Genomic DNA, 11,066 nt, shown 5'->3' on the forward strand with positions numbered 1-11,066 from the left:
CCCAGAAGCCAGAACAGCAAGAGGGGTTGCTGCTTTCACTGCGTAGCGATCCCTCTTGCTGTTCTGGCTTCTGGGATTCAGAATATTTTTTTCTTGTTTTCCTCTTCCAAAAACTAGGTGCATCTTATGGTCTGGTGCGTCTTATAGAGTGAAAAATACGGTATATACTGCCCTATGTGGGATGCGGGTGGCACTGTGGTCTAAACCACAGAGCTTAGGGCTTGTCGATCAGAAGGTTGTCTATTTGAATCCCGTTGTTCGGTCCCAGATCCTGCCCACCTAGCAGTTCGAAAGGATGTCAAAGTGCAAGTAGATAAATGGTGTTTCCATGCGCTGCTCTGCTTCACTGCTCTGGTTTGCCAGAAGCGGCTTAGTCATGCTGGCCACATGACCCAGAAGCTGTCTGCGGACAAACGCCGGCTCCCTCGGCCTATAGAGCGAGATGAGCGCCACAACCCCAGAGTCATCCACGACTGGACCTAACGGTCAGGGGTACCTTTACCTTTATACTGCCCTATACCAGGATATCTCAGGGCAATTCACATAAAAAGATCACAGTTAGTAAAATAAAAATACAAGCAATAACCCAGTAATACCCCCCAAAAGAGTCACATTTTAAAAGAGTATGGGATGTTGATCAGGTCAACCAAAGGCCTGGTTAAAAAAGTGCCTAATGGTGAAGGCGCCAGGCGAACTTCCCTGGGGAGAGCATTCCACAGATGAGGAGCCACTGCAGAGAAGGCCCCGTTCTCCTGCCAGCTTCTCCCTTGGGGGTCCCTCCAGAAATTGCTCTGATGCCTTCTAGATCTTAGGGGCCAGAAGTCTGGCTCCAGGGTGGTTCAGGTGATGCCGATCCCTTTCTGGTGCCTAGATATAATGATAAATAATAGTGATTCCTGCACTGCAGTGGCTGGACTAGATGATCCTTGGGTCCCTTTATGTTTTCAGGAAGCCCAGAGTCCTCTCCCCGACACCACCATCCAGGGCGTGCTCTGAGGCTCCTCAGCTCCGTCTAGCTGGGTTGTAAACAGCTGCAAAGGGCTCTGTGGTGCAGTGTGGTGTAGTGGTTAAGAGCAGTAGTCTCATAATCTGGGGAACCAGGTTCGCGTCTCTGCTCCTCCACCTGCAGCTGCTGGGTGACCTTGGGCCAGTCACACTTCTCTGCAGTCTCTCAGCCCCACTCACCTCACAGAGGGTTTGTTGTGGGGGAGGAAGGGAAAGGAGAATGTTAGCCGCTTTGAGACTCCTTCGGGTAGTGATAAAGCGGGATATCAAATCCAAACTCTTCTTCTTCTTCTTCTTCTGTGTCAGGGCACAAAGATGCTCTCGATTTTGCACGTCTGCTCCCGGGGTCTGAGGTGCTGGTGACTGAACAGGAAGGAGAACTTGGGGTTGCAGTGGGGACCTGGGCGAAGATGGTGGCCCAGCGTGTGGCAGCCGTGGGAAAGGCAAATGCCATGCAACTCTGAGAAGCGGACGGGGCGCTGGTCTGATGCAAGAGGTCTGCTCTCATGTTCTGACATTCGCTGACAAAAATGGAAGAGTCCTGAGCCCGGGAGCATCTTTTGGGGTGCAGCTCAGTGGGTTCATTGCACTTCAGGGACAGAGCAGTTCATGCACATTAATTGTATATATCTATATGGTGTTACTGGAATTTATGCAAAGGTTGGGGGGGGTTGCCCCTCCAGCGGACGTCATTCACACACACACACACACCCACACACACACACACACACACAACCAAAATCAACACAATCACTCCTGCATCTGTCCCCACAAAACACTTCAGCACACAGGTGCCCCCCCATCTCTATTCAAAGGGCCTCTGCTGCACATTACCAAATGCAACAATTCACTGATAAATGTGTTTACGCACTGGCTCCCTGGGAAAACTTTAGAAAGTCATACAAAATCACTCCAGTTTGGATTTGCACCATTCCAACTTTGTTCTGTTCAGGAAAGGAATGGCTACCAAGAGGGGAGCCTGGGATGTGGGCGGCCATAATTGCTCAAGCCTGAGATCAGGTACTCAGCAACCTCTTGCATGGGAGAGAATTGCTCGCATCCTGGCCCCTGAGCGCCAGACAGGTAGCCATTCCAGAGACAATGGCAAACCATCCAGGAATGGTCAGGACAAAGGAGGGTGATTACCTTGACCAGGAAGACTGGAACCTGTCAATGTTTCCCTTTGCATCACTTGCTAGGTGTGAGGTGGAGATCATGAGAGGGATGGGGGCAAACTTGATACTCAGGTTTCTGTCGCCAGACCCTCTCAGTTTGTGATGTATTCATGATGTATGCATGATGCTACATTGGGGTGTTGTGGGTATCTTTGTGAAACTGATAAAAGTGGGAGCCACCCTTTGCTCTGGGCTTCTTCCTGCTTCTCCCATGGGGTGGGTGGAAGTCCTGCTGCAACAGTCCTTTGAATAAAGACCAGGCCTACAGGCGCTGTTTTGCTCCAGTTTCTTGGCTGGCGTCTTTGTTTGGCAATCCAAGGGAGCCCAGGAGATTTCCTTTAACAACAGTAACCCTTCAGCGTTCAACTGCACACGGCACAAGGCTTCACTCTTGAACTCACTCCTGTGGGAGACAGTGATGTCCACCAACCCAGAGAGATTTAAATGAGGATGAGACTAATTCACGGGGAAAAGAGGGCTATTGATGGCTACGGTCAGTGAGGGCCAGCCTCTGCCTCCACAGTTGCTGGAAACCCCAGAAGGGGAGCGTGGCTCTTGAGCTCGGACCCTGCTTGTCTGTTTCCCACTGGCATCTGGTTGGCCCCTGTGAGAACAGTGTTGTAAACAAAAATCTGCCCTTTCCCCCTTATGGAGTATCCAAGAGCCCATATAGAGTCCTTACATAGGTTCCCTATTGGTAGGAGAAAAGAACAGAGGCCAACCAGAAAATATTGAGAAGCAAAGTAAGCCTGATCTTTATTGATCTGGTGCAACAGGGTCCTCACTCACCACACGCAGGAGGGAGAGGGAACCCAGAACAAAAGGGTGCCTGCCCTTATATAGACATTTTAAATTCCCTCCCTGGAGTCCAAGACCACCCTCAGAAACATCATACATACATCACAAAAGGAGTGTAGCCCAAGACCAACCCCCCCATATACATCATACCTACATCACAGAAAAGGCTGTCTACAGCAGAAATCTGAGTGCCTTGTTTATCTCGTCTGACAGGTTTACCTGTTAATGCTCACTTGATTGGATTTCCTGGGGAGCCTGGCCAGTCTTTTGTAATGATAAATACTTAGTTCCTGAGCCAGGTCACAGGCTCACGCCCTATTCATATCTTAAATGTGCCCTTAAGACAGGATTTGTGAAGGAAAAGACAATGGGGAGGCTTTTCCATTTTCCTTTGACCTTGCAGAGAAAACATTGGCTCAGTTTAGGAATCAAAATGGTTCCAGGTCGGTCTTCCTGTGCTTGCTTGCTTGGTACACTTATGAACATTTAACATATATCTAAGACCTCAAAATTCCTATCACAACAGGAGGCTGGACTAAATGGGCCATTGGCCTCTTACACTGTCAATGGTAGAGGACCTGCTTTGTATGAGGTCCTGGGTTCAGCTCCCTGCAGAATCTCTGACGAGGGAGATCCTGCCCGCAACCCTGGTGACCTGCTGCCTTTCAGAGCAAGCGATCTCAGGGTAGGGCCTGCCTGGGCCAAGGAGGCAGCTTTCTGCTGTGGGATGTAACATGAGCAGTCAAATACAACATTTCCTGTTTGCCCAGAGAGGTCACGCAGAGGGGATGTTACTTCAGCCAGAACCTCCTGTCCCACCTGGTCTGGAGCATCCTTCCTTTGCATGTGACCAGGTAGGTGGACGTGACCCTTGCAGACCCCACAGAAGGTCCCTTCACGAAGCCACCTTCCTCTCTTTTGATGGCTTTTCTTCTCTTGGACTGTGGGATGAGTTCCCATCTGGGATGAACTCAAACCCTCTTCTGTAACTCTAAGCTAAAGCTGGACTTCAGGGATCCAGCTGTGAACTGAATGTGAGTAAACTTCTTATTAAAAGAAGACCGTTGTGTCTTTATCCTTTTAGGACGGAATCAAAGGGGTCTTACCAGGAATAACAGAACTTAAAGAGATTCTCACGAATCTGCAACCAGCTTCCTGCTGTGTAAAGAGGGAATGCAATCTGCTGTATGAAGAAACTTGCTAGTGCGAGTTAGGAAGGATAATATTTACTCAATATATCCTCTCCTGCTACCCACAACATTCCCACACCTGCCCCTGCGCTCCTGGAAGAGGTTGGCCTGTCAGTAGCTGCAGCAGCTTCTGGCCCTGTTAGCTGTTGCAGAGCCCCGTTCCCAACAAATTTCAGGGAAAGGCAGGCTGGCCAAACTGGCCTCTGACCAGAGCAATGACCTGCTCCCCACGGCTGTCGGGATGCCAATTTGGGAGCAGGTTAATGGAGAAAACGCAGAGCAGAAGCAGCCCTTTCCATCCCCAGCCTCAGCAAAGCTCCAATTGCAAATGAATCTAGAGAAGAGGGTCTCTCATCAGGTGAAGAAGGCAGCCCTCCCAAGGCAGTGTGGGATGTGCAACACAAGAGCAGTCAAGTACAACATTCCTAGAGCGAACATGTTTACACATGGGGAGGAATGTTTGCCCAGCCAGCAGGTCAACTTCCTGTTTCCTTCTGGGCTGGGACAGATTTCCTCTGCATGTGACTAGAGGTGGGTGTGGCCTCACCTGTGCAGGTAATGACAAAAGCACAGGGGAGGGCAGTCATCTCTCTCTCTTTGACTACATGCATTGAAGAAGCAACATCTGCTTAGCCAAAGATGCTCTCTTGGCCTCCAGCCAAGAGAGGACAACGGGACTGTCTCCTTATGAGATAGTTTCTAGGTATATGTTACTTTTCTAAGATAAGTCTGCCTTCTGGGATCCAATTGTGAACAGACTGATGTGTGAGTAAACCTTTTTATACTTTTATAGAAGACTGTGTTGTGTCTTATCTTTAATGAGGGAATAAGGGGGAAATACCAGAACAGTTATTCTAGAGGCTTTAGTGAGCCTGAGCAAATGCATCTGCTGCAAGTTTAAAAGGGGGAATGTTACTCTGGTAAATTGTGAACTTGTTAACACAGGTTGGAAAGGTTATTATCAGACAATATATCCTCTCTTGCATCCCTGAACATTCCCACAGTCAGGATGTGGATGAGCAACAAATGAATGCACACACCTGGAGACGGGAGCCTGGAGACCCCCACCCCAGGCAGGCTGCCTCTCCCTCCATGTCACATCACCAGCCTGTTAGGAACTGCTCCCGGGTCCAGAGCTGCCTCTGTGGAACTGCTGCCTGCTTGCACACCCCAAGAGCGGCCTCCTTGCCAGTCGAGGAGGGTGAAGGCAGAGCTGGCCTCCTTCCTTTGCGGGGGGCCCTGCCCAAAGAGACGCGAGTTCTGCTCCAGGGCAGGCAAGGAAGTGAAATGGCAGCTGAGCCCAAGAGCCAGTTTAGAAAAGCAGGGGTCAAGCCCCAGTCATATGTTGGAGCACATGCAGAGTCCTTCCGCCCCCAGCCTTTGGAATGAGAGGGCAGTCCTTTTCCTGCTGAAGAGTGTGGCTTCTGTAAGATCTTGGCACCTCTTGTTTTTTATGTAGAAAATTAACCACTTGGCACGGCCAACGGCTTTATATCTGGGTCCCCTGGAGCACACTAAGGAAATATTTGATGAGGGTTTGTTGTGCTGCAATAAAATAATGGCTAAATCTAATAAGGCTACAGAAGCAGAGCCAAGAAGAATCTGAAGCTCCATCTCGGCCCCTGGTGCGATCTGAGGCCTGGCTGTGCAGGGGGACGGGGGGGCACACAGACCCACATCTGCTGCCCCCAAGAGCCCCCTGTAGGAGCAGAGGTCTCATCTGAGGTCCCCCCTGGCTCCCTGCATTGGGGGGGGGGGGTGTCTGTGCCTCAGTGGAAGCAGAACCTGTGTTTTGCAGGCACTGTGGGATGAGTTTTAAAAGGCAGGAGAGGATATATTAATTGCAGTTTATTCCCCCGGACCCCCATGTGTGTGAGCTGAGCAGCCTTCTAAAAGTCACATCCTTAGCAGACAAATTAAAGCTTGTAGGAAGAGGCTGTGAAGCCTTCTTTTAATTAAGCCCAGCTACAAAGTAAGCTGGCTTCGCCCTTTCTTACCCCATTTAGCAAAGAAATCAGACGACAGACTGGAAAGCTTAGAATTTAATTCACTTGCTCAACAGTCTCATGTTGGTTTTCAGATATAGCAGCAGTAAAAATTATCCAGGTAAAATACTTTTATTTCGTTTCAGGCTTATGCCTGGGATTGGAGCAAGCACAGGGCACGTCTCCCCTCACGGCTGGTCAAGGAGAGAGTGGGGGGTGGAAACAGGAAGTGACATATGCTCCTTCCCTCCCAAGAGAGGAGGGGAAATGACATCACACAGAGCCCTCTCTGCCAATTACATTTTCTATGGTCTGAGTATCTGCCTAGCAGTAATGCATCTCTGTGGTATTAGCCCCTTCTCAGGCTGACTAGCAGAAATCTGCATTCGTTCGGTTTGGCTGATAATCTCCCACATGCAGACGGTCCCAGGTTTAACCCCCCAGCTGGAAACATCTTCTTCTGGAACTCTGGAGAGACTCTTCCCTCAAGAGCCCAGCCTCCCCTTCCTGGCTGATGCTGCTCCTCTGCGTCTTCCATCTCTCTTTGGGTCATTGAGCCAAAAAAGCCCCGGCCAAAGAAGAAGACCAAGGAGCAGCTTGTATCCCAAGAAGCAACTGGGAGGCCAAGAGGCCAGGAAGGCATCTGCTACGATGGAGGGTGGGCCCAGGGGGTGGGTGGGTTTGCCACTCTCCCCTCCTTGACTTGCCACGTCCAGTTCTGGGCACCCAGTTGAAGAAAGATATTGACAAGCTGGAAGGTGTGCAGAGGAGGGCGACCAGGAGGAGCCATGGAGGAGGTTGGGGGTGTCTAGCAAGGAGGAAAGGAGATTGAGGGTCATCTTCAAGGATCTGAAGGGCCACCACAGGGAAGATGGAGCAGCAGAAAGCAGGACCCGGGCCAATGGATTCAAATGGAAAGGAAGGAGGAAGACTTCTCTAATGGAAAGAGCTGCGCTACAGTGGAAAGGATTCCCTCAGAAGGTCTTCTCTGGCGATCCCTCGTAGCCGAGTAAGATTGTCTTTCATGAACAGTGAGTTTTAACAGTGAGTTGTGACTGTGGAGGCCAATTCTGGATCCACACATCCTTCCACAGTGTGAACATTGGATTCCAGGTGGGAGTTGATGACGGTGAGGGTTTGCCAAGCGTGCCTTCCTCTTAGCACATTTCTCCGTTGCGTCCTGAGTTCAAGTGTCTTCAAAGCCCATGACACCTTTGGTCAAGGCTGTTCTCCAACTGGAGCGCTTGCAGGCCAGTGTTTCCCAATTATTGATGTTTATGCTATATTTTTTTAGATTTGCCTTGAGAGAGTCCTTGAAGCATTACATTTTCCATTTTTAAGTTAGGAATAGAGTAGTTGCTTTGGAAGACGATCATCAAGCATCTGCACAACATGGCCAGTCCAGCGAAGTTGATGTTGAAGAATCATTGTTTTGCCACTAGTGATCTTTGCTTCTTCCAGTACATTGGCATTAGTTTGCCTGTCTTCCGAAGTTATGTGCCAAATTTTTCAGAGACACCATTTATGGATCCAGTGAGGTGATGATCCAGCGAGTGAGCCTCAGAATCTGGGCTCCCATTCACTGGAGGTTTTTCAACAGAGGTTGGAAGCCTGTCTGCCATCTTGAACTGGACTAGATGACCCTGGAAACCCTGCAATTCTATGAAGGTGTTGGAATCGCCTTTGCTGGAGGGTCTTAAAGCAGAGGTTGGATCTGCCAGGGAAGCTCAAGCTGTGATTCCTGCGTTGCAGGGGGCTGGACTAGATGCCCCCTGGGGTTCCTTCCAACTCTGCAGTTACATGACTCTCTGGCCTCCCTTCCCACCTGGCAAATGAGAGGAAGGGAGGATTGGCATTCCAGAGAAGTGGATTCCTCACCCACCTCCCCTATTCGGAAAAGAGGATTTCTGCTCTCCAGCTGCAGCCACCCTCTTTGCCCCAGAGTGGTGTGTAATAAATGAAAATCTGCCCTTATTCCCTTATGGGGGACACAAGAGCCCTTATAGAGTCCTTTGCAGGTTCAGACCTGTGGTTTATATATTTATGTACGCGTTTGCTTGGTACATTTATGAACATTTATTATATATATAAGACCTTAAACTTTTTTCAGGTGCAAACGGTTTCTGCTCCCCTGCCATCGCCATTGAGCTGTGCCAGCCCAGCTGAGCTGGAGCTATGGAAGGACAACCAGCTTGTCTCCCCCCGCCCACCCACCCCCGGCGACAGAAAGACCCTCGCTAGCTCCTCTGAGCTTAGAGGACGGTCTCCTGGTGCGAGGAGCAGCCTCACAACCGCAGCTCCCTTGGGGAGGGGGCATCCGTGTGGGGTGTGGCTCAGCAGCCATGGGGCTTGGCAGGGCAGTCCTGGGGGGCTGACTCACCAGCCTGGATGGGCACCCCTCTACCGAAGCTCTCCGGGCACCCAGGTCCCTCCTGTTCCTCCCTCCCCGCTCTCTGCCTTTCCACTCCGAGTACCTGGCGGAGTTCCTTGTCTCTGATCTCTGGTTAAACACAAAGCAATTTGTTCTGCTACAGCTGTCGGCATCTCCTCCCTGCGGAGCGGGCGGGCGGGGGGAGTCCCCTCCCTGGCTCTGCACCAGCTCAGCCCCCGCTCAGCTGCTGGCGCTCTTCCCTTAATCACATTCACACACGCCACTGCGCCCGAGAGGCTGCCTGGGCACTGCCATCTGGACCCTCTCACCCACCCCGGTGCCAACTGCTCCCCCCCCGCCCCCGTCGTGCGCCTCAGCGGGGCCAGGAGTGAGTTTTAAACACACAGACACGTTCATTCAAGGCAGGGCGTCAGCTCCACCAGGCAGGTGAAAGGAAGGAGTGGAACTGTGGAACTCCCTCCCTCAGGAGGCAACTTGAATGGCTTTAAAGGAGGATGGGGCAAATCCATGGGCTGCCGATGGCTTTTAGCCAGGATGGTGTGATAGGGATTTTGAGGCCTTAGATATGTGTTAAATGTTCATAAGTGTACCAACCAAGCACGTACATAGATCAGCACTGGAAGACCGACCTGAAACCATTTTTTATTCCCATTGTCTACTGACCAAATGTTTTCTCTGCAAGGAGGGAGGGGGGTCAGGGAGCCCTCCCATTGTCTCAGGAGTTGAGCAATCAGCATTTTAATGGGTGACAGACGATCAGGAAAGGCAATCAGGAGAGGCAATCAGATAACCTGGCAAACAGGAAAAACAACATTCAAATTTCTGTTTTAGACCGCCTTTTCTGTGATGTAGGTATGATGTATGTGGGGGTGGTCTTGATCTACAGGGTGGCAATTTCAAAAGTCTATATAAGGCCTTGTGCGCCATTGTTCTGGGTTCCTCCTCCCTCCTGCGTTGTGGTGAGTGAGGACCCTGTTGCACCAGATCAATAAAGATCAGGCTTACTAGCTGCTTTGCTTCTCAATATTCTCTGGTTGGCCTCTGTTATTCTCTCCTACGAACAGGGAACCTATGTAAGGACTCTATACAGGCTCTTGGATACCCCATAATGGAAAAGGGCAGATTTTGTTTACAACAATGGCTCTGCTCTTTCCTCGACAGCAGTGCTTCTGAAGACCCAGGAAGGGAGAGAGGTGGGATGAGGAGCCATTGAGAGGGGTGGGCATGTTGGGCCTGGAGAAGAAGAGGCTGAAGGTGAGAGCCCTCCTCAAATAGCCGAAGGGCCGCCAGGCGGAAGGCGAAGGAAGCTTGCTTTCTGCTGCTCCAGAGACTGGGACTCCAACTGACGGATTCAATGACACGAAAGGAGATTCTGGCAAAACCTTGGGAAGAACCTTCCGAGGGTGAGAGCGATTCAACAGTAGACTCTCCTTCGTCTGAGGTTTCTAAGCAGAGGTTGGGTGGCCACCTGTTGGGGAGTCTGCAGCTGCAATTCCTGCGTGGCAGCGGGCTGGACTAGATGGTCCCTGGAGGCCCCTCCCAATGGTACAATTCTGTGGTTCTGCCTACACACACAGACACACTGTCTAGGAAAAAAAGGTAAAGGTACCCCTGCCCGTAGGGGCCAGTCTTGCCAGACTCTAGGGTTGTGCGCTCATCTCACTCTATAGGCCGGGAGCCAGCGCTGTCCGCAGACACTTCCGGGTCACGTGGCCAGCGTGACAAGCTGCATCTGGCGAGCCAGCGCAGCACACAGAACGCCGTTTACCTTCCTGCTAGTAAGCGGCCCCTATTTATCTACTTGCACCCGGGGGTGCTTTCGAATTGCTAGGTTGGCAGGCGCTGGGACCGAGCGATGGGAGCACACCCCGCCGCGGGGATTCGAACCACCGACCATGCGATCGGCAAGTCCAAGGCGCTGAGGTTTTACCCACAGCGCCACCTGCGTCCCTCCCATCTAGGAAAAAGGCAGGATATAAGTAAGTTAAGCAGCAGCTCTCCAGGGTCACCTCCGATGGGCTGACCCGAGCGGTTCTGCAGCTGATCCTTTTTAAAAAATAATAATATAAATCTTTATTAATTTAAAATACAACCATACAGTAAAGGTAAGTATAACAAAATTAAGCACAAAAAAGAAAAAAGAAGAAAAAAGGGATTCGTCACCTCAAAAAGGTGACAATAATCCCACTTCAGGAAACACAGTAACACAAACATGCAGGTCGAAAAAAGGTTTAAAAGTAACAAAAAAGAAAAAGAAAAAAAGACAATTAAAAGAACCACATATTTATACAACATCATGTCTTATAGTTTTCTGTGAAAAACTTCCAATCGTTCTCTTTATACTTTTTCTATTGTCTTGATTTTGTTGCACAGTTCGTTTTATATCTTTTTCAATATATTCCTCTGAACTGTTTATTCCATTTATTTATTGCACACCAGTATCATTCTCCTGCAACTGATCCTGATGGATTTTGTTTTATTATTTCGGCTGCCCTCTGCGTCTTCTGGAGCTTTCCATTGA

The 11,066-nt window shown here is 50.2% G+C and overlaps 1 long non-coding RNA gene across 1 annotated transcript; it reads right to left on the reverse strand.

The window, feature by feature from the left end:
- Positions 1-593: 593 nt before the first annotated feature.
- On the reverse strand, positions 594-2,622 carry LOC308476014. Its single transcript, XR_013985641.1, has 2 exons — positions 2,152-2,622; positions 594-867 (listed from the first exon to the last, which is right to left on the reverse strand). It is a non-coding gene; the product is annotated as an uncharacterized lncRNA (long non-coding RNA).
- Between the last annotated feature and the right edge of the window lie 8,444 nt (positions 2,623-11,066).

Source organism: Podarcis pityusensis (genome assembly GCF_964106645.2).
Source record: "Podarcis pityusensis genome assembly, chromosome: 4".
In the NCBI taxonomy this organism is placed as follows: domain Eukaryota; kingdom Metazoa; phylum Chordata; class Lepidosauria; order Squamata; family Lacertidae; genus Podarcis; species Podarcis pityusensis.